Source organism: Canis aureus, chromosome 10 (assembly GCF_053574225.1).
Source record: "Canis aureus isolate CA01 chromosome 10, VMU_Caureus_v.1.0, whole genome shotgun sequence".
NCBI classification, from domain to species: domain Eukaryota; kingdom Metazoa; phylum Chordata; class Mammalia; order Carnivora; family Canidae; genus Canis; species Canis aureus.
The window spans coordinates 29,803,988-29,828,940 of NC_135620.1; the positions used below are offsets into that span (position 1 = coordinate 29,803,988).

Here is a 24,953-nt window from a genome sequence, read left to right on the forward strand (position 1 = left end):
TGTCTCTAAGGGGTCAGTCATCACACATACTGTCCTCCTTTTTTAGAAGCTAGAATCACTAAGATGGTCCAAGACATGCTTGCCAAGACTACAGGACTGCAACATTAAGAGTATCTCTGCTGTGAATAAATGCTTCAGTTGGGTCCCTGCCTTTCAGCCTGTGCTGTGTTCATCACAAATGGCTACCTGGAGGTCAAGCTCCTAGGGTGAATAGTCAGAACACTGCAGTGAACTGTTCATAGGGTCCCAGATTCCTCAAGTTGGGAGTATGGGGTGGACTTGAACCCTTCACAGGCCATTCTAGCTTTTGTTGTCTTATGTACATAAAGTGAGACTATGTGTGTTCTATATGGTGTATGGTTCTAAAGCCTTTTGAGACATAATAAGACTACAGTTCTAAATTTCCTCAAGAGAAATAAAATGAAAAAAAAAGAAATAAAATGATGTCTACAGTAATTTTTGTCTATATACCTACATATCACAACCAAGGGGAGACAGAGTTTTATTTTCCCTCTATTATTATTATTATTATTATTATTATTATTATTATTATTATTAATTTTATTTTCACCGTTCCTCATATTTGTATGCTTCTGAGGAAGAGAAAACTTGATTCCCAGCAAGTCTGGGAGTTATATTTCTTTCTTCTACCTAGACTTGGATCATGTAGCCAAAAAGGAATCTTCATTTTGGAATCATGAGTCTTTCCCCTTCTCTTTGAATATTTACACTTTAATTTATAAGTTCTAGTAATTGGATGGTGGTCTGTATTTTTTTCCTTTAGTTTTATTGAGGTATAGCTGACATATAATGTTATATAAGTTTAGTACAATGTAATGATTTGATATATATATATAATACAAAATGATTACCATAATAAGGGCAGTTGGGATGCCTAGGTGGCTCAGCGGTTGAGCATCTGCCTTTGGCTGGGGTCGTGAACCTGCAGTTGCCGGATCGAGTCCCACATAGGGCTTCTTGCATGGAACCTGCTTCTCCCTCTGCCTCTGTCTCTGCCTCTCTCTCTCTCTGTGTCTCTCATGAATAAATAAATAAAATCTTTAAAAAAAATAATAAGGGAAGTTAACACATCCATTACCTTACATAGTAACAATTTTTCTTTTTTTGTGGTGAGAACTTTTAAGTTTACATTTTTAGCAACTTCTAGGTATATAATACGGTATTATCACCTTCAATCACCATGTTGTACATGTTGTAAATTCCCCAGAATTTATTCATTTTGTGACTCTGTACCACTGAGCAACATCTTTCGATTTCTCCTAACCCCTCACCACCCCCCCCCCTTGGTAATGATTCTTTGTTTCAGGGAGTTTGACTTTTTTAGATTCCACATATAAGTGATACCTTACAGTATTTGTTTTCTCTGACTTATTGCAGTTAGCAAAATGACCTTAAGTTTCATCCATGTTGTTACAAATGGCAGAATAATAATCCAGTGTGTGTGTGTGTGTGTGTGTGTGTGTGTGTGTGTATCAATCATATTTTTTCTTTATCCATTCATCTGTGGAGGGACACTTAGATTGTTCCCATATCTTGGCTATTATAAATAATGCTACAATGAACATAAGGGTGTATGTATCTTTTTTGAGATAGTGATTTCATTTTCTTTGGATATATATCCAGAAGTAGAATTGCTGGATTATATGGTAGTTCTTTCATTTTGAAAGGAAACTGCATACTATTTTCCATAGTGGTTATATCAATTTATGTTACTATCAACAGTGTACAAGTGTTCCCTTTTCTCCAATCCTCACCAGCACTTTTTAGCACATGTCTCTTTGATAATAGTCATTCTAACAGGTGTGAGGTGATAGCTCATTGTGGTTTTGATCTGCATTCCCCTGGTGTTTGGTGATGTTGAGGCCCTTTTCATGTACTTTTTGGCTATTTGAGTATCTTCTTTCAAAAAATGTCTATTCGGGTCCTTTACCCATCTTAATTAGATTATTTGTGGATATTTTTGCTATTGAGTTGTGTGAGTTCTTTATATATTTTGGATATTAAACTCCTTATCAGATGTATGACTTGCAAATATTTTCTTCCATTCTATTGTTTGCTTTTTCATTTTGTTGATTATTTCTTTTGCTGAGCAGAAGCTTTCTAGTTTGATGCAGTCCCACTTATTTTTACTTTTCTTGTTTTTGCTTTTGGTTTCAAATAAAAAAAAATAATGCCAAGACCATGTCATGGAGCTTATTGACTGTGTTTTCTTCTAGGAGTATTAGGTTTCAATTCTTTTGTTCAAGTCTTTAATCTGTTTTGAGTTAACTTTTGTGTATGGTGTAAGATAGTGGTCTAGTTTCATTCTTTTTCCTGTGGCTGTCCAGTTTTGCCATCATTTACTGAAGAGAATGTCCTTTCCCTATGATATATTCTTTAGATCCTTTGTTGTAAATTATCAACCATATATGCATGGGTTTATTTCTGGCCCTGTATCCTGTTCCATTGATCTATGCATTTTTTAAAAATGCCAATATCATATTGCTTTGATTATGATAGCTTTGTAATATAGTTTGAAATCAGAAAGCATGATGTCTCCAGCTTTGCTCCTCTTTCTTAGAATTGCTTTGGCTATTCAGGATCTTTTGTGGTTCCATATTAATTTAGGATTGTTTTTCCTATTTCTGTAAAAAAATGCTATTGAATTCTTTTTTTTTTTTTTTTTTTTTGCTATTGAATTCTTGATAAGGATTTCTTTGAATCTATAGATTACTTTGGATAGTTTAAATATTTTAACAATGTTAGTCGTTTCATGAGCATGAGATATATTTACATTTATTTGTGTCTTCTTCAATTTCTTTCATCAATGTCTAATAATTTTCAGCATACGGATCTTTCACCTTTTTGGTTACATTTTTTCTTGAGCATTTTACTATATTTGATGCTATTGTAAGTGAAATTATTTTAGTTCTTTTTCAAATAATTCATTGCTAATGGATACAAATGCAAATGATTCTTATATGTTGATTTTGTATTCTGCAACTTTACTAAATTTGTTTATAAGTTCTAATCTTTTTTGGGATGTGTGTGGAGTCTAGAATTTTCTATAAATAAGATCATGTCATCTACAAACAGAGACAATTTAATTTCTTCCTTTCGATTTGGATGCTTTTATTTCTATTTCTTGCCAGACTGCTGTGGTTAGGACTTCCAGTACTGTGTTGAATAGGAGTAGTGGGAGTGGGTACCCTTGTCCTTTCCTGATCTTAAAGGGAATGCTTTAGGTTTTTTGCCATTGACTATGATGTTAGCTATGGGTTTGTCATATATGGTCTTTATTATGCTGAAGTATGTTCCTTCTATACCCATTTCTTGAAGGTGTTTATCATGAATGGATGTTGAGTTTTGTTACATGCTTTTTCTGCATCGTTAAGATGATCATATGATTTTTATCTTTCATTCATTAATATGATATATCACATTTATTGATTTATGTATGTTGAGCCATCCTTGCATCACAGGGATGCATTCCACTGATCATGGTGTATGATCCTTCCAATTTGCAATTGAATTTGGTTTACTAGTATTTTGTTGAAATTTTATCCATCTATATTAATCAAGGGTATTAGCCTGTGGTTTTCTTTTCTTGTAATGTCCTTACCTGACTTTTGTATAAGGGTGATGTTGGTATCATAAAATGAGTTTGGTTGTATTCCCTCTTCTTTAATTTTTGGGAAGAGCTTGGAAAGGATTGGCATTGATTCTTTATAAATGTTTGGTAGACGTCACCAATAAAACCATCTGGTCCTGGCCTTTTTTGGGAGAGGGAGAGAGGTTTTTGATTACTGATTCATTTTCCTTACTTTGTTTATAGTTTCTATTTCTTCCTGATTGACTTTTGGTAGGTTATATGTTTCTAGGAATTAGTCATTTCTTCAGTATAGTTGTTTATAGTAGTCTCTCTCTTTTTTTAAAAAAATTATTCATGAGACACACAGAGAGAGAGAGAGAGAGAGAGAGAGAGAGAGGCAGAGACACAGGCAGAACAGGCTCCATGCAGGGAACCTGATGTGGGACTCAATCCTGGGTCTCCAGGGTCAGGCCCTGGACTGAAAGTGGCTCTAAACTGCTGAGCTACTCAGGCTGCCCCTATAGTAGTCTCTTATAATCCTTTATTATAAGTTGTAATCTCTCCTTTTTCATTTATAATTTTACTCATTTGGTGCTCTCTTCCTCCCTTGATTAGTCTAGCTAATGGTTTTTATCTTCAAAGAGCCAACACTTAGTTTTGTTAATCTTTTCTGATTCTTTACTTGATTTAATTTTATTCTAATCTTTACTATTTCCTTATTTTTCCTTGTTTGTATGACATTCAATGAATGCTAGTTCTATTCTTATTACATCTTGGGCATGAGGGTGACAAAACCTTGATAACACATGAATATGTTCTGACATCATGGAGAATTTTGGAAAACACTTGAGGTTTAATCTCCCTAAAAACCTCAAAGAAATAATCTTATATAGTAAAATAATAAATAACTTTATATTCTGACCACAAAATGCTGTTTTAGGCCCCAAAACTATCAGAGGGGGAAATGTTGAAATTTATAAGAATTTTCTCATTGAGCCTGGAACCCAATTTTTTTTTTTTAAATGATGGCTAGAAGCAGGAAAAAGCTGCTATTCTGAAGGTGTCAGCAAGTTTCCTGCTTCTCTAGAGGTTTGAATTCACCGTTGAGGGCAGATTTCTTTATTGTTCTGGGAAAAAAACAACCAAAACAACAAAGACAACCATTTTCTGGAACTTGATTGTGCAAAGATAAATCAAAGATCCTTTTTAGATATGGGAATCTCTAGGCCAGAAGTCTCAAACAAGTAGTCTACTTCCATCAATATGGTTTTTTTTTTTTTTTTTTTAAGATTTTATGTATTTATTCATGAGCGACACAAAGAGAGAGAGGCAGTGACATAGGCAGTGGGAGAAGCAGGCTCCCTCCGGGGATCCTGATGTGGGACTCAATCCCAGGACCTCAGGATCATGACCTGAGCCAAAGGCAGACGCTCAACCACTGAGCCATCCAGGTGCCAACTGTCAATATGTTTAATCCACTAATGATGTTTAAAAACATCTAATATACCAAAACTGGGAGATGTCACATAAAGCTTCATATTTTCCCTGAAAAGTCAGAACAATCTGGGCACATATCCTGGTGTTCTCATGTGGAATCAATGACCTTGAAACTAGATATAGGCCACTCCCTCTTTGGCTGACCCTTTGGGTTGCATGGACATCACTGACCCTTCTTCACTGGTTTGTGTTATCTGTCTTGGATTTGTAAGAATGTGAGTTTGGATTCTACATGTATACAAGAAGCAGCTAAACTGTTTTATACAGTAACATAAAAGGTTATAGTTTATATCTCCTGAAGCACAGCTCAGAACCCTCTGAAAACCCTCTAAGTATCTCCATTGCCTTACCAAATAAGGCCCCAAATTCAGTGCTCCACGATCTGGATACTACTTTTTTTTTTTTTTTCATTTCCTTTCCCCCCTCTATTATATGGTTCCTTCTATGCACTTCTGTATTTCCTCACACCCATGACTTTATTTGAAACTAACAGCAGCCACAACTACTGTTACTGGGTGCTTATGTGCCAGGCCTAAAAATTAAGGCTTGTTTTATTCCATTCAGACTGCTACAACAAAACATCAAGTCTGGGTAGTTTTTGAACAACAGAATTTATCTGTTACATTTCTGGGGGCTGAAAGTCTAAGATCAGGGTGCCAGCATGGTTGAATGAGGGCCCTCTTCCAGGTGTAGACTTCTCACTGTGTCCTCACATAGCTGAAGGGGGCAAGAGAATTCTCCAGAACTTTTTTTTATGAGGGCACTAATCCCACTTGTGATCTAATCACCCTCAGAGGTCCCACCTCTGAATGCCATCACATAGGGCATTAGGATTTCAATACATAAATTGTGGGGCAATACAAATATTCAGACTGTAGCAGGGCTATTACTCCCATGTTACAAATCTTGAAATTGAGATCAAGAAAAGTGAGATAAGGGATCCCTGGGTGGCGCAGCGGTTTGGCGCCTGCCTTTGGCCCAGGGCGCGATCCTGGAGACCCGGGATCGAATCCCACGTCGGGCTCCTGGTGCATGGAGCCTGCTTCTCCCTCTGCCTGTGTCTCTGCCTCTCTCTCTCTATCTGTGTGTGACTATCATAAATAAATAAAAATTAAAAAAAAATTAAAAAAAAAAAAGAAAAGTGAGATAAATTGCCAAGGTCACACAGTGTAAAGTAGCGATGCAGGGATTTGAAGTTTGATATGTCTGATACCACAGCTCACTGTTTCCAAGATACCATATTGCTTTGCTTTGTTCTCTGCTAGAAAAAATCCTTCTCCTTGCTACTATATTCTTTTTTTTCTCCCATTTAAAAAATAAAGATTTTATTTTATTTATTTGAGAGAGAGAGAGCATGAGAGTGAGAGAGAGTAGAGGGAGAAACAGACTCCTTGCTGAGCAGGAAGCCTGAGGCGGGACTTGATCCCAGGACTCTGAGATCATGATCTGAGCCAAAGGCAGATGCTTAACTGATTGAGCCACCCAGGTGCCCTTTGCCACTGCATTCTTGCTAATCTATCAACTTTCTAATTTCTAAGTTGGTCAAATACCAACTTTTACAATAAGCCTTCTTGATTTCCTCTACATTTCCACTTGCCCCATATACTCCCCCACTGCAACCACCATATTTCTAAAACAGCCTCAGCTAAATTGTGTCTTCTTTTCCTAAATAACCAGAGAAATTGGTGTTTACCTCATGGTACTAACTACATTTGATTATGTATTGTTTTGTTTTTTAAGAACAATATCTGTGTCCATGTGCCCCCAAAATACTTAGCACGTGCTTCATAGGTAGCAGAGCTCCAGTATATGTTGGGGGTAAGAAAAGAAACTTAAAGATGGTTGTTACTCTCTTCTGTGTCTGTTCATTTTGTCCTGTAGCTTTCCCAAATTACAGGCAGCTCAGTTTGTTTGCCACAGCCCAAAAGAGCCAATTGGAAATGATAGCCAATTCTGCTGGGTGATATTCATTATGACAACAATTAGGCACAGAGTTCACCTGCTTTAAAGGAAGACAACTCCTTATGGCATAGTCTAAGTTAAAAAATATGACTTAAAGTTGTTGCAGTAATTATATTGAAAAGGTCTCTTTGTATCTTTTGTGGGAACACTCCAGTGTCCTCTGCCCTGGGAGTAAAGGATACCTAATTAGTCCCTTTTCTTTATTTCCAGCAAAGCAACTAGGCAGCCCATTGCTGTCTGCATGGATTTTCCAGGCAGGAAAATTTCACTTGTTAGGATCCGGTTCACTATATTCCCAAGTTACAGAGCCTCTTTTCCTTGAGATAGGGGTGGGCACCCTTCTCTCTCTGCCATTGGCTGGGGGTGGAGGACAAGAGTAGTTGGAGGTAGAGCTGACTAATCTTTATCTTTACAAAATATTTCTGTATAATTTTTGTGAAGACCTCTTATAAGGTTAGGATGCAACCTTCCTTACTATCAACCTCTCACATGGGGAGAAAATGTGGATCATGTAGCATTACTATCTCCAAAAGAAAATGATTTACCCCAAATAACATTTTTTTCCCATAATTCTCTTTTTAAATCTTCAATTCCCTTTTACATGTCCTAAATGTGATGACGAGTTTTGGAATCATGAAGTTAGTTTATGTTTATATCCTGTGTAAGTCCTGTGTCATCTTTTATGAATCCAATTATCTTTATATTAGGTGGTTTGATGTTGTCCAACAAATCTCAGATGCTCAGTTCTTACTTTGTTTTTGGATTTCAGTTTGGATAGTTTTTATTTACTTTTATTCAAGTACAACAATTTTGTAAAAAGATTTTATTTATTTATTTTCGTGTGTGAGAGAGACAGAGAGACAGAGAGAGAAAGGAAAGGGACAGAGGGAGAAGCAGACTACCTGCTGAGCAGGGAGCCCAATGCAGGGCTGGATCCCAGGACCCTGAGATCACAACCTGAGCCAAAAGCAGACACTGAACCATCTGAGCCACCAAAGTGCAACAGGTACAACAATTCTTTCCTTTACTGTGTTCTATCCAATATTTAGCCCTTAAAATAAGTTCTTCATTTCTTTTCTTGTATTTTTCATATTTGGTGTTTCCATTTGGTTCTTTTATATTATCTCCATCTATCTTCTGAAATTCTCTTTTAATGCATATTTTTCCACATTTCCCTACGTATTCTTTTAAATATCTATTTAAAAGTTCTTTCCTGGTAATTCCAAATCTTGGTTATTTGGGAACCTGCTTCTATTGATTATTTACTCTCTTAACCATGGATCAAATTTATTCTTTGTTTATGTGTCTTATAAACTTTGATCATATGCTGGATATTGTGAACAAAAGAGCAGTAGAGACTGAATTAAATAATATTTACCCCTCCAAAAAGGCACATTCTTTTTTTTTTTTTTTTTTTTCCTGTCAGAGCTTTACTATGGGAAGCTGAATCAATCCACTGTGTAATTGTTCACTTTTACCCATCTGGGCCTGGGATTTGTTGCAACTTTAGTTAAATTCAGTTTCTTGTTGGCTTTAAGCGTTTTGAGGTCAGAGTTAAGAACTTACTCGTTGTCATCCTGAAACCTTAGTCATAAAATTCTAGAGATCTTTCTTTGCTTTAGAGAGGAGTTACCAGATTTCTGAACTGTGATTAATTTCTCTACCTTACCTGTCTGGATGACAGATTTTTGGGTCACTAGTGAATTCCCTTTGTTTTTTAGTTCCATCCCTGGCTGTTCGAATTCTGGGGAGATTTCTTTCTTTCTCTTGCCCTGTTTCTCGCTTTAGGGGGATTGATTCAGTATACTAGGTAAAGGCTTGGATTGCCTCCTGAAGCATCTTGAAATATTTCTGTCAGCTCTCCTGCCTGTCTCTAACCTTCAGTAAGTCATCACCTTGGACTTGAGAAATGTCCCGCGTGCCTCGTATAGGATTTGTCTCAGCTCTACTTCCCTGCCTTCAACTGTCAGTGTAGTAAACCTTTGACTTTGAGAAGGCTGATAGAAGAGTTGGCAGGTGGGGATAGACTCACTCTATGGCACCTCATCAGGACTTTAATTTCTCATGGTAATTCACATACAGCCTTTAAGTTTGTTAAAAATATAGCTTGTGTGTCCTCACCCTCATCTAAGAGAACTTCCTTTTTCTCTTGCCTCTTTGCCAAAGATAAATGCAGCTTATGTCTCTTGTAGAAAAGGCTTCAGTTTCTAGAGTTTTCATTTTAGTTTTTAAAAATATTTTAAGCTTTTTGACATGTTTTTAAAAACTATACTTTCATAGCTTATCTATTTATTTCTTGTTAGACTAAGAACTAAGCCCTTTTCACTTTCTATATTTGAATGGGAGGCCAAAGGTGAATATTATTCTGGTCTATAACTGTACCATAATTAATTCAACCAGCTTTCTCCAAAAGCTGAGTATTTAGAATTATTCCAACTTTTCACTATATTAAATAACTCTGTAATAAAGATCTCCATTTGTAAGTCATAGTCTCTATTTTCTGAATATTTCCTTAGCATTGATTCCTACAAGTGCTGATTAGGATGGAAATGAGGGGAATTTCAGAAGTGCTGATAATGTTCTGTTTCTTAATCAGTCTGCTGGCTTTTGGGTGTATTTATTCTGTGAAAATTCCTTTAGCTGTATGCTTCTGATTTTTTTCCTGATTTTCTTTTTTTTTCTTTTTTTCTTTTTCTTTTTTTTCTTATTAAACTTCAATAAAAACTTACATAAATATTATAGGATTGAAATTTCTTATACATTGTTTTTCTGAGAATTATCTATTAATGTTTTATAGAATGATGATTTAGACCAAATCATTGAACTTTTTTTTAACTTCATTTTCCTCATCTATAAAACGGGACAATGAACTTTATCATATACTCATGTGTAAGCACTTAAAAATACTTTGAAGACTTGGAAATTGTATATAAATGTAGGAAACATTTTTATGTTTAACTATTTGTCAATGTGATTCACACACAATTCTAGGTAACATGGAACATCTTTGAAAAGATAAGTCTCTCAATGAGAGTGGTAGTGTGTGAACTTTGGGAAAAGTAAAAAAAAAAAAATAAGTAGATCTGTATTGGCTCTTTGCATAACTTTGCAGTCATTGAAATTTGTATTTAGCATTTTTGTCTATCCTGAAAACTCTATCTGACTTCAAAGCCAGTGTTCCTCCCATGCCTCCTTGTTCCTCATCTAGCAGAGAGAAGTTCCTCTGTAATAGTGGCTGCCCTGACTCCTGATTGTAAAGTGCTGCCATTTTGTTCATTATGAGTTTGTACACTCCTTGTAGATGAGTCAAGTGAAAGCTTGTATGGTTTCACTTGCTTCATTTATATTGATTATTGGGCAAAAATTAGTATAAACAGAACAATAGGTTAATCTGTCTTATAGAGTATTTTAGTGATCATTTGCAAGGAATGAAGTTAGAATTAGTCAACCTAGGTGAAAATATCAAGTATTATGTGTACCACAACTTAGACCTTCAGTCAATGAAGTGCTCTTCTTTATCTTCCTAGGACTGTGCTTCCTTTTGTGCCAGTAGAAATGTGCTTCTTAGAGTTCTCTTTCTAGCCTCCCTGCCCTAAAAAGAATTCCTGCTGGTTAACTAACCATGGAGGATGGGCAAAGCAGAGGGGGCCAAGCAGTACACACTGCTAGGAAAGGACTGTGTTCTTGAAGCTGGTAAAGTACTTTCAAGCACACTCTTCAGAATACACAGTGCTGAGTGTAAGGTATCATTACTATAAACTTGAGGAAAGTACGGCCTAATCATAGTTTACAAAGGAAAGGGGAGGAGAAGGCTGCAATTCACTTTTTAAAAATTGATGGTGTTTTCTCTGAATGACACTTTTTTCCTTCCAGGTTTTTTCTTGACTACAGCTTCTCAGTAGCTGCCACCAACCTTATCAAATATCAGAATCTTTGCACTAGATGAGTATTTAAAAGTCCTTTGGTCCAGTTGACTGAACATCTGTCTCTAGTAATGGAGATGATATGGTCTCCATTTGGGGACTTTATAATGTTTACCAATCTTCCAACACTGAACTTGCTTCTTGGAATCATAAGCCAGAAAAGTTAGAAAAAAATGTTTGAGATGATTTAGTTCACTGTTCTAATTCTCTGGATTCTGCACCTGAAGCTCAGAGAGGTCAAGTTATTGGTCCAATACTTCTGAGTTAGTCAGAGTCCAGGGATAGAACCAATTCTAAATACTCCTGACCCTTGGCAATTTCCAGAACTGGCAAAGAAACCCTGTCATTTTATTGGTGATTAGTCAGCTTGGGCTGCCATAACAGATTACCACAAACTGGGTGACTTAAACAACAGAAATTTATTTTCTCTTAATTCTGGAGGCTAGATGTCCATGATCAAGGTACTGGAAAATTCAGTTTCCAGTGAGGTCTCTTTTTTAGGTTTGGGGATGGTCAGATTCTTGGGGTATCCTCACATGTCCTTTCCTCTGTGTGTGTTTGGAGACAGAGTGAGAGGGCTTTCTGGTGTCTCCTCTACCCTTTATTAGGGGTAAATCCCACTGAATTGCTGTCTCACCCTTATTACTTTATTTAATCCTAATTACCTTCCAAAGACTCCATCTCCGAATACCATCATTTTGAGGGTTAGAGCATCAACCTATGAACTTTGGGGAATTTAATTCAGTCCATAACAGTAATGAAAAGCCTTTGTATTTTTTCAAAGTGAAAATCTAACTGCTACCATACATAGGAGAAGGGCCTGGATCTCCAACACACAGATTCCAACTGTGAAGGGTTAAAATGAGGTTAGGTGTTAGAAACATTGAAAAGATGTGGAGGTAACTCTGAAGAGAGCAATAAGACTATAACAAACAGAAAAAAAGATTAAAAGAGGAATGTACAGCAGGTCTAGCCAATGATGGAAGAAGACCAGTGGCTAGTGCAGACCTGGATTCTGACACCTTCTGGACAGCATCTCCTCACTCCTCTTGGCTTCCTTCCAGTCTCACTTCTCACCCACTTTACACTCTTAGAGAACTGAGGCTGCCCGGAGGAAGCTACGCAAATCTCTTCTATTTCCAAATGTTTCTGTCTATTCTCCTCTGAGTATGCCTCCCTCTTGCCAAGATTAACATCTCCACCTATATGCTATTTTTACACTCACTTGCATTTCTAATTTTTCTGTAAAGTAGTCCTCTCTTTTTGTCTGCTCCATTTAATCAAGTATCTGTTCCTTTTGCTTCACATTCCCTTGTAAGCTTAGAACACCAGTTCTGAATTACATACTGGGAGCTCAAAGATAGACAAAATATAGCCACAACTCCTGAAGCATTCAGAGTTCAGTGTGAAATATGCTAGTAAGGGCACAGATCAGAATACTATAGATTATAATGGAACTCATAGAAAGTAGTATCAAACTTTTCTAACCACTCAGTTAATCCACTATTTCATTCTACCATTTTCTTTTTGCTAAAAATTCCCTGAAATGTCACCAGATACTCAAATAACCTCTTAGAACAGGCCTTTCTCACTCTTCATTCTATTTAAACTTTGTGCAGTATAACATACTTTACCTCATAGCCTCACCTGGGAGTGCTTGCAATAGGTCCTGTTGTCCTGCTGCTGCTCTGTCCTCTCAGTCACATCGGCTAGCTCCTAGTCCATGCTTATACATAGGATGTAGAAGCCACCTGAGGTTGTGTATTGAGCCCACTTTTTATCTCCCACTACTCTCTTCCTCTCTCCATGGGAAGCTCCCATTGATTCAATTCTTACCTTCCTCCCACTCTCAGACCTGAATTCTGACTACTTGCTGCAAGTTTCCTTATAGTGCCTTAGAATTTTAAAACTGAATTAATCTCTCTCCTCAATATCTTCTGATCAATTCCCACTTCTATCTTAGATTCTGAGTTATTTTCAACTTTGCCTTTACTTCCTATTTATGTCCAATCACTCATAAAGCCCCTTAGACTCTACCTCTTCAATGTTTATATTACTATTTTTCTTCTCCTTCCTATTACTACTCTATTAAATTTAGAGCTTTAGTGCATTTAATCTTGTGTAATACATTAGTCATCTAAGTGATCTTTTTTCACTCCAAAACATTCTGGAAATGGTTTCTAAAGTGATTTTCTGATTATTGTCTCTTTCTTGTTAAACAACCCCACAACCTCTAATAATCCTCACTGACTAATATTAATTATCTCATCTTGATGCTCAAGTCCCTTTAATAGTGTGAACCAAACCTATCATTACAACTTTTTCTACCCTTACCTTGTATGTCTCCTTGTGTATATTCCAGGTTAATGCAGGCTCAGATGTTCACACTTTGAGTTTTCCTCTTTCTATGCCTTTATTCTTGCCCTCCTCTCTATTAGGATTGTCCCATCTCCTAGTTTTTCTTGTAATCCTATTAAAAATATGATGTTGTTGACACCCTAGCTTCCACTCACCTTATAGTATAGCAATGGGGAATTATATATTATAATTATAATATAACTATATATTATAGAGGAGGGGTGGAATGGATGGTAATTTGTTCAAGGACCATGGCTGAAGTGACCAGAGTGGGTACGATGTGACCCACATTGGCATAATAAGGAAGAAAAGAAATAATTTTAACCTATGATTGGGGCAGAGGTGCTTAATTTCCACTATGAACAAGGAAGCATATATCTCCAATTGTTATTTTTTATAATTTTAAAATATTTATTGATTCAGACTTCCCAGAAACATTTTTTCAAATCACCAAAAGCCAGTACTTTTCTCTGCTCTCAATGCCAAGCCATTTTTTCCCATTCAAATAAGGAAGTAGCAAATATGTTAACAATTAATCAATTTACGACAGCTATGATTCTCAAATGCTTTTTTAAAAATACAAGTAAGATCAAAGTTGCAAACCATATGTAGTGATTAAAAAACCTGAACAAGCAAAGCCTTTCTCCAACTGACCCAACAACCTTTTGGTTGGATTTGGCCTTTCCAGGCTACAGATGACTTTGCTTAAGAGCCTTGTACAGGTTGGAGGGGTCTCATTGATGTTGTTCCCACCATAATCACGGATGCTAATGTCAGGGGCTGCCATCGACAGCACTGGCACAGACAGGAGACATCCTGCTGATTCCCTCTTACTCCTTAACAGATTTCTCTTCTCCACTCTCTTCATCAGCTTCCTCTTTTTTTCTTGTAAGAATCCTGGCTGTTCAGTATCAATAAAATGATTTTCTTCCCCATTCGCTCTTTCTTCTATTTTTTCTTCTTCGTCAAAGGTTTCTTTATCTTCAGTGAAATTCTTCATCTCTTGATTGTTGAAGTACTCAAATACTTTTCCATTTTGGCCTTTCTTTGAAACAAACTCATCAGATAGTCCTAATGCTTTTAGGGTGTTAGAATAACGCTTTTCGGCTGCCATTCTTGCATTTTTTCTGAGCAACTCTTTCAAACAGTAGCGGCCTGTTTTTTAATTTTTCTTCTCTTTCTTCTAGTTCTTGTTGGTATTCTCCCATCCTTTCCTTTTCACTCTTTCTGAGTGATTTGACTCTGGATTTAGACATCTGAGCTAAACTTTGATGAGAGTCATAAGCTTTAGCCCGGATTGTCGGGAGTTTCTGCAATTCTTTCATTCTTTGCTTCTGCTTAGATAGGATCTGATTTCTCTCTTCTTCCAACACTTTCTTTTCCTCAAGTGATCTCCTTGTGGCTTGTTCTCTCCCTCTGGAAGATACTGCAATCATCTTATAGTCATAAGGGGAAACAGACTTAGAAAGCAGTTGTTAGAACAGTGGAACAGAAATGTTATTGTAATATAATAGATGATACCATTGAGTCATTGAGCCAACCAATTGAGAAGCCTGTTTTACCTCTGGATTTGTATTGATGAAAAAAATCTTCTAATTATTTAAGCCAGCTCAAATAGGAATTTTTGTTGCTTACAATTAAGAATAACATAAAAAAATATACTCTAATCTAGTCTTAAATGCTTCTTTGCCCATGGAACATCTAAACTGAGTTATTTTAAAACCTATAATAGTATTTACCTTTTTTGATGAGATGGCATATACTTACTATACTTTTAATTATATCTATGGATAATCTTGATTTATCCATATATGAGGCCCTCTTATTTAGGGAATGTATTTTCCTTATCCTGTGTCCCCTGAACACCTACTGCTGAACGCTGTGAAGGTTGTTGAATGGGAAAGATTTTAGTGTAGTAAATGATCCCTGTCATTTGCTAGCTCTGTAACCTTGAGAAAGTCAATTTAACATATCTAGATCCTAGTTTCTTCTTATGTAAAATTAAAGAATTATAAAACAATCTCCAGTAGTCAAGACTTTCTTCTTTAATGAAAATTTGTAAGCAAAGACAAGAAAGACCAAGAGAGTTGATTCCTTTTTCTCATTCTTAATTCAGACTATAGCTATACATTTCGTAAGCATGACCTACCTACAAAAAGAACATTTTTTTTTCTTCAAGGAGAATTCTGCTGTCCTCTGAGAGCATCTGGCTCAAATGGCAGCCAGCACTTAAAATAGCATTTTCCCCTGTAAGTCCTATAATGTGGACTCACTCTAAGGATTCAATGAGATATCATTACTTAGTCCAAGTACTGAAGCAGGTCAGATGGCCATATGGATTTATCACATGGGCTAATGACTGTCTACCTGGGATTAAGAAGGGATTCCACAAGAGAAGTATCAGTACTCCTCACAAAGTCTCTGCAGATCTACCATACACCTTGGTAAATGTGTGTGTGTGTGTGTGTGTGTGTGTGTGTATGCGCTCATGCACAATTTACCAATTATTGATAACTTTCCAGTTTCCCCATCTATAAAACAGAGATTTTTGCCTTCCTAAGAACTGCCATGAGGATTAGATGAGGTAATTTATATATAGTGTCTAGTACATCTGGCTAAATTGTGGTTACCTTTGGTTATTTTTAATGCCTTAATATTTGTTAGGGGAAAAATGGAAGCTTGCAATGGCACCCAATGAAATTCAGAAAGCAAAGGGCCAGTACTATGACAAGAAGCCACCCAAATAGGTCATCCAGGTTTCTATCTGCTTCAAGGAAAGGGATAAGAAAAAGAATATTGGGAAAATCTGATTTAGGATCCATTGCAGGGAATCATGGTTGCCAAAGGGCTTTGAACTTAAAAGTGAATTAGAAATTTTTGCTAGGATAGGCAGATGGGCAAGCAAAGCTTGAAATCCTGTAGTCATCCAACCACCATGCAACTAATGAAGAAACCAACGTTATCCCTTGCATGGAAAGAGGGATATTAGTAAACACATGTGACTCATTCCACACTTTATAGAACTCTTCCTTATTGCATTATGAGTTTCACTCAGTCTTGTGAAGTAGATAGTGCAGGAATTAATACTTTCCCTTTGCCATGTAATAAAAAGGACAATGTGAGGATAAGGGACTTGGTAATTTTCATATATTGGTGAGATATGTTTGATCATGAATGTCCTCTTATAATTCATTGGCAGAAACTACTCTTCATCAGTTCTGGTTTCTACAACTTGCCTATTTTGAACAAAGAAGGTAAACCCAGTTGCCCTCTTCTTTCTTTTCTTTCCCTTGACTATGTTAAGTTCTGGATGAATTTATAACGGCTGTTGGGGGTGGAGTGTATCTGTGTGTGTGTGTGTGTGTGATTTAGAGACAAGATATGCTATTATTTCCTATAGATGCTAACCTAATCTGTGTGTTTCTTCTTGTTGTTTTCTCTTGAGCACAGGAACTCTTTTTTCATGTCATGGACTTTAAATCTTTAAGCAACAGCAAAACTGTATTTCCACTATTTTTCCAGGAATCTTCCTAGCCATTATTAGGAGAAAATGTTTTGTTCCTATGTATAGACTTTCCTTCCATATGGAGGAACCTCCATTCTTTGTAGCCCTACTGGACTCTCTCTACTCCCCCTCACTGACTTCTCACATGATGAGATGGAGAAGGGCTGACTTATAAGACCAGTGATTTTAGAAAGGAAGCTAAATATGCATAGTCCAACCTTTCTAGTAGAAAGTTTCCTATAGGAAGTACACATTTTACTTTCTCTCTAAGCAGATGCCCAAGCCTGTTAAAAACACTTCCTTATACAGGCAACTGCTTGAATATGAACCATTCAGGTATAACTGAAACCAATATGAGAATATGGTGAGAAGTATCTTTCCAAATACAGACCTTTTAGGCATTGGAAGCAGGACAATATTTGTTGTTTATAAAGCAAATGCCAGCTGAGTTCTGTATGTACTTTAGAACACCAAAGAAGCTGCCTTTAAACTGTCAGTGCCCGATGTCTAGATCGACAGTATAAGGTCATCTGTGCACAATCCCATTCTGGAGTCAGGGCTGAGGAGGTTGATGTGAGAAGGCTACAGCTGAGTTGGAGTGGTTTGTATGCAGGCTTAAGAATCATCAACCATCATTTTGTCCCAAATTGACTCCTGGTTAGTTAATTACAAATAAGGGAAGCACAGTAACGAGAGTCTGTTTTTTAGGCTTCAGAAATTCTTTTTTTTTTTTTTTTAAGAGGCAGGGGAAAAAAGGCATAACTGGCATAACACTGAAAATGACTGCTCATAAGAGAACACAGATTCTGTGTCACTAGATAGGACCTTTACTTCATCCAGTGCTGGGGTGCCAGAACATGAGGCCTAAAAAGAAAACTAGGAGGCTTTGAATATACCATGTAGAAAAGAAAGTTCTTTTCAAATAACATCTGGTGACAGTTGCAGCTTTTCAAAGAAAACTGCTTTATCCTCTGAAGGAAAAGACAATATATTTTTTCTTTAAGATATAGTTGAATATATAATGCCAAATATATAGTGTCAAAATTAATCTCTTGATGAATTTAATGTCCAAATGAACTTAAGTTCACAGATCCCATATTTGAGACACCTGGCATAGTTTAGCCAGCATCTTGGCAAGACTAAAACCAGTAAGGAGAGCATAATCGGTAGCATGGCAGTTCCTGGGGAAGTCTGCCCAGGATTTGCATCTTGGTGCTGCTCTTGACTAGCCAATTAGATGACCTTGGGCAAATTCCTGGAGGGGGTGGCTTATTTTCTAAACATGGTGGTGTAAGGCCAGTGCATTTCCTGCTTTGAGAATTCAGGCACAATAAAGACTTGGCATTGAATTAATTTAAAATCAGAGGTTCCAAAGAAACTACATATATTCCAGTGAGAGCCATTGTGCTGTTGCTGGTAAAGGGCTCCTAACTCTACTCAGGGATTGAAAATTCCTCTGCAACTCAGCTGACCAGAAGAGGAAATAGAGGAGAATGAATTTCAACTGTAGTGTCCTGGGACCTTTACCTCACAAGGACCTTTACCTCACAAGTGTAATATAACCTGCGACTTTAATTATTTGAGGTTTCAACTTCCATGGAAATTTGATTTTTTGACTCTAATTACTCCTTAAAATTTGGTAATAGCTATTTATATTAAAATTTGAGGCATATTATTGCTGATATTTCAATATTGTGGTATCTTATTTGTTTTATTTTTGGAGTATCATGTTAATTGGACTTGGGGAACAGGAAGTAGTGAGTGTTCTGGATGTTTTGGTAAGACACATGCACACAGTTGGGTGGGAGATAAACTTTACCCAAATCAAGTCTACTACCTAACTCTAGGAGCTAGGCATGAACTTGGTAGGCAGATTTGAAGCACAGACCACATTTGGAAATGTTCCAACTCATTTATCATGTGACTCATGAGGCTACCAATTGAATAGAGTACAAAAAAAGAGGGGTCTGTACAGTAGTATCATTTTTCAGTATAAGTATAGCTGGTTGTATCATGTGACTCAGTAGATCCCAAATTATTATATCCCAGAGGTATCTTTGACAAGGTCTCTGGCAAATCCCAAAATGAGAGTGATAGCACAGACCCCTGGAGCAAAGCCATGCCATCTGCAGCAGAAAAGTATTCATTGTTTGAGATGCAGTTTCTGGCATGCTCCTCAGTCTTATGGAGGACATTTAGTAATTATACAATTGGAGCTGCTCATGATGAGTTGAATATTGTCAGAACTATTAGGTAATAATGTCAGGAAAACACAGCAGCAATCCATTGTATGATGGAAATTTTATACTCAGGATCAAGCTTGAGAATGTCCAGTGGGCACAGCTTAATGTACTGGTGGCCCAAACCCCCAAGTCACCTAGTCCTATTGTGCTGAAGTCTTTTTAACTCATTCCTATGGCTTCAGGGAGTTCTTAGTATCCAAATAATTAGGGAGAAAGTACCCAGACCTCGATCAAAAATGGCCCAATTCAGTATGGACTGTTGCTGAACTATAGCTACATTTAGGAATGGACCACTAGGAATGGTCCTGGTGAGGGGAAAATCTCTCAGTGAGAAGAGCTTTGACCATTAAATTGGTGGACAAGGAGAAATGCTCTAAAGTAAAGATAATAAATTCCTGGAAAATTGTCAGTGGTTTTGTAAATTAGTCAGGACCCTGGAAAGAGCAAGATTTGAAAAGTAGGGACAAAGAGATATAGAAAAAAGGCATGTAGATAGTCTCATGGGAGTAGCACAAAGTGTGCAAATCTTTGTGTCTCATATCAATGCCTACCAGACAACATCTATCACAGAGGTGGTGCTAAATAACCAGGTTGAATAGATGTCCAGTAGAGGTATGCAAAATTTCATTTTTGTAGAAACTAGTACTTGTGTAATGGACTAAAATAGTAAGGGTGGCAGAGATGAGTCTGTGGGTAGGCACAACAACGTGAGCTCCCTTTTTCGAAGGCAGATCCAACTGGTACTGAAGAATGTTCAAAATATCAGTAGTAGACTAATGATGAGCTCTCATTATGGTACCATTCTTTGAGGAAATCAATTAGCCACTTGTTAGCAATTTGATTACCTTGGATCTCTTCTATCTGAGGAGTACAGAAATTCATTCTTCCTTGGTATGGTATTTACCTTAAACTTATGAAATGTTAAATGTGTGTTATATCTCAATAAAGCTGGAGAATATAAAAGAAATTGTGACCACTTTGGAGAATCAGTGATGGTAAGGAGTTCATTTAAAATGTAGGGCATTGTAAGGGATGAAGTATAGCAGATGTTCTCAGTGCCCACCTATATCTCTTCAAACCAGTAGCATCTACATGTTGTTGCTTGATGTCTTCCTCTGATGCTTAGAAACCACTCTGCAGGTGTGCTCACAAGCTGGAAGTTGCAGAGGATTACCAGTTTCAGGAAGCAGCCCTCAACCAAGCCTGATGAAAGTTGATGTGTCAGTGCTCTATCTCCCTTACCTCACACATGGAATAGCTCTGAAATGCCTGTCCTGCACCAGCTGGAGCTCCCCTGGACATTGAAACTTCATTTGCCCACACTAAGAAATTTGCATGATAACACATATTGGCTATCACCCCATCCTGTATTGGCTGTGACCCCATCCTTCCTGTCTCTCTCCACCCCTTAGTTTCCTGGGATCACTGTTCAAATAAACTTCTTGCACATGAATCTTTGTCTCATGGTCTACTTCTGGGTGAACCCAAATTAAGATAATACCCAATATATATATATATATATATATATATATATATATATATATATATCAAAATCAAATATAAAATAGCTTTATTCCATTTTATGATGTGTTTATACTATAAGTGTCCAAGTAAAGGTAGATAGATCCTAATTGTGTTTAGACATTTGCTAAAGGCCTAAACAATGGAGGGATGTTTATTTGGCTAGATCAGTGTTGGGCACATTTTTTCTATAGGCCAGGCTTATATTTCTTATATTTCAGGCTTGTAAGCTACATACATAGTGTCACATATAATTCTTTGTGTGTTCAAAATTTTTAAAGTATTTTTTATAACCATTTAAGAAAATAAAATCATTCTTAGTTCATAAGCTATACAAAACAGACTGTGCATCAGATTTATCCCATAATCATTTGCTAACCCTGGCCTAGAGAAAAACAAATAGAAATAAGGAGATGCTAATTTCACAACATAACCTTGCCTCACATGTGAGGAGTTGAGTTTCAAACAAGTTCTCATTCTTTGATTTGATTTGTTTTCATGAAAATAGCTAAGGCTCTTGGCTGTGGGACAAGAAGTACCTAAAACTTGTAATGATCTGAGTTTAAGGAAGACAAAAATATATGGATTGAATTTTCCTCTAAAACCACATGAAGGGAGAGAGTGTTTGACATAGCTTTTTGAGGGAGAGAAGAGGTTATTATTTTAACAAAAACATTTGTGAAATAGTTCTAGAGACTCAACAAACCAAAAGGGTGATTGACTTTGCCCTTAGGAGTCATTCTGCACCTTAAGCCTACACCTCAAATATATTGATTTTCAAAGTACAATTTTAGCTTTTAAAAACCATCACCAGTGTGTTCCACTAAATATATTGAGGGAAGAAAATCCAAATGTGGTGATTTATTTGAAAAATTCCCAGATTGAGGGAAGGTATCTCTTGAAATGGTGGCCTGAGGGTAGGAGTATATTATGATATATTTAGTAAATGATGTTGAGAGAAATTGCAGAGGACTATATAAATTGGAATTGGAGAGGAAATAGAAGGCGAGAAAAGTATTTTCCCTGTATGAGATTTACGGGCCAAGAAATAGATAGATTGGGAAAGAAAAATTTTCCTTTTGTTCCCTTAACACTGAAAAACTAATAGCCTTTGGAAAACTGAGGTAGAGAATGATTTTCACCTGTTAGGATTTTGCATAGCTCCTCACCATTTCTCCATAGCACATTGTATGGCGATATATTTTCCTGTTTTCATTTCTTGTTCATCACACAAAATAATATGAATTTCTGAACTCTGTTGTTTGCAGACAAGCATGGTTTAAAATCACATCCATTCTTCTTAGAAAGTGTTTAGCTGTAGTGGCCCTTATGGGAGTGAGTGCAGTTGTCCACAGCTTGAGTGAAGATTTTGTGTTTCTGCTTAGGAGTCTTGACTTCTAAGGCAGAGGGAATTATGACTCAATATCATTTTATTGACAAGACAGTCTGAAGCATCCATCCTCTCAGACTTTGAAATGTTTACTTGACTCATTTCATCCAAAATCATGGGGGCCAGCAGAATATGATGGCCAGAATTCTCAGAAAATGCAGAAATCACTGATGAGTTTGATACTCTCTCCTTCAGCTCTTATCTCAAAGCTATTAATATGCCACAAAGGGATGAGCTGGATGTCTGGCTCCTAACAGATTTTCTGAGGGAAATGATATGATCAGAGAACAAGGCAAAAGGGATAAAAGAGGAAGGAGAGAGCACTGCAAAGAATATGAATTTATCGTTAGTAGATAATCAACCTGTGAGCAATTAAAGGTTATCTACATGTGGCTCTGGGGAGGGAATTTCATGATTTCTTAACTTCCTTTTCTTCTTAATCTAAGCGTCCTATTACATCATGGAGCACTGGAATGAATCAAGGGGTTTGGGCTCTTTGGAGATTGTGATAATTCCTACAGATCACTAGAGAGAACTATTTGTTGTTAATATATCTTATATCTGTGAGCCTCAAAATTTGTCAAGAACTATTTATGGAGAATTTTCTATGCACAGTCTTGGATAAAGTACACTAAAGGGGAAAAAATAAGCATACTTTATGGTCTCCCTGAGATGCTTTGATATTGTTTAGCCTTTACCAACACTGTTTCTTTCCAGCTGCCCACCTGGAAAATGCTTACTCATTCTTCCAGATTGAACCCTCATGTCACTTCCTCTTTGAAGTTTTCCACAATCCCCTCAGAAGCAAATGCCTTTTTCTTTGTGTTCACAGTGCTGGCAGGCCCTAGTTAGACCTTCCAGTTATTTTCTGTTTTGTTATCAGTTTCCTCTGTGTACTACAGCACCTGGCACAGAGTTTGAAATAATGTCAGTTCCGTTAATGGCCAACAGCCTAGAGGCCTAATGTAACTCACACACATTTGGTTTTATCTGAGCAGTCAGGAGTTACATTTTTTTGAATTAATTGCCAATTCAACACAAAGATCCAAATTTATATTACTTGAAAAATGGGAAGATACAAGAGTGTTAAGCTTATTCTCTTGCATGAAACAGTTGGTTGAAGCTGAGAAGTGGCTATTACATGTAAAAAGGAACAAGTGTTTTCTAGCTGGCCACAGTGCCCAGTGCTCCCTCACATCAGCTTGACCTAGAATGCTTCATTTATTTACATGATTTACCTGGTCCCTGTAGATATTGGAGATTGTACCTTTGTTTCTCAGAACTACTTGTCACTTCCTCCCCTAAGTCAGCCCAGTCCTTATTCCCCCATTCAGAAAGTAATCTATATTCTTTGAACTCCTCTCAGTTTAGTGATTCTTAAAGGAGAAGAGACATATGCATATCAGAACCATTTGGGATGCTCTTTCAAAATATGGTTTTACACTCTTAAGGTAGTAGGAACATATTTGAAAATCCTCCACATATATACCTCTTACCTACTTTAAGAACCATTGAATCTTGTCTTTTATCATTCTCTTCCTAATATTACAGTTATTAGGCACATGGCTTATTGCCTCTACTAGATAGTAAACTCCTAAGGGCCAGAAGTTGGTTTATTTTATCTCTGTCTTGGAAAATGTATTGAATATAGCAAATATTCAGTAAATATTTTTTGAATGAAAAGTTTAAGTACAGTAGAAAAATTCAGGGAAAGGAGATCCTGAATTGGCAGAGGTAACTGTACATGGGCTTCATGGGGTATAATGGACTTGACCTTCACCAAAACCATATTATTTTTGGTGGTAAATTCCAAATCACTATTCCCCCCCCCCCCTTTTTTTTTAAAGAAAAGGTTTATTTATTTATTCATGAGAGACAAAGAGAGAGAGAGAGGCAGAGACACAGGCAGAGGGAGATGCAGGCTCCATGTAGGGAGCCCGATGTGGGACTTGATCCCAGATCCTGGGATCACGCCCTGAGCTGAAGGCAGATGCTCAACTGCTGAGCCACCCAGGTGTCCCCACTATCCCTTTTGAATGCAACTCCAATATAATAGTCTGCCTACAAGGCTAATTTCAGAAGAGAGTAGTTAAGGCATTGAAAGAATCTTATTTCCTCAGAGAAAGCTGCTCTATGAAAGAATCTTCATACCATAAAATATTTGACATGCCCTCTGCATCTTTATTGAAATATCTGTCTTTATTGAAAAAGGAAAAAATAATCAAGTACCAAATGTCACTGAGAGCAAAGGACCCACTAGAATACTTTATATATATTTTTTCTTGTCCATATTGTTCATGACTAAGACTTTAAGGAGCATAGATAGCTGAAACTTGTTGGATTAACATACTTAAGACCACATGAATGTTACATTTTTTTTTAATGAAGTGTGCCTTGTTTCTATTAAATTCTAATTATGATTACTGTAAAAGAAAATGAAGTCTCTTTAATTGCCACAAGAGGGAGATATATAAATAACAGGCTAGGCACTTGACTTGCTTCTGTTTAGTACTTAAGCTTGATGAGTTCCACATTCTAGAGTCCTCTGAGAAAAGAGAGTAAGAGAGAGGTTTTATGCTTTATATTATCCCCTTATTATGAGATACCAACTATCTTTTCTGCTCTGTAATTACTTCATTCTGCTCTAGTGGATTCAGCATCCATAACCTGTTTATAAATAAATGTATTAGTATATATAGGTCTACCTCACTTTTAGCAAGTTTTATTTGAAAGAATTCTACCTCTGGTCAATGGGTTCATTGTACCAGTATACTTATGTGGTATATATAAGACCTCGGGCTAGGTAGAAGAGATGCAAAGGAAAAGATGCAGAGGATCCAACACCATAACACAAGGTGAATAGATTTAGTGACAGAGCAAAGGAAGTAGTTATTTCTGAGAATTTCAGAAGAGGTGAGCTATGAATAATGAGTAGAGGTTGTACAGTATAAAAGTGAAGGAA

At 36.8% G+C, this 24,953-nt stretch overlaps 1 long non-coding RNA gene across 2 annotated transcripts in view; it reads left to right on the plus strand.

Moving 5' to 3' along the window:
* LOC144321634 (uncharacterized) overlaps positions 1-20,533 on the plus strand; it is a 61,035-nt gene extending 40,502 nt beyond the window's left edge. Inside the window, exon 2 of one of the 2 annotated variants that reach the window (XR_013387230.1) lies at positions 20,221-20,533. This is a non-coding gene — a long non-coding RNA (uncharacterized LOC144321634). Of the gene's footprint in view, positions 1-20,206 lie in introns of both variants that reach the window. The other variant, XR_013387229.1, reaches the window with a different exon arrangement.
* The last annotated feature ends 4,420 nt before the right edge of the window (positions 20,534-24,953 follow it).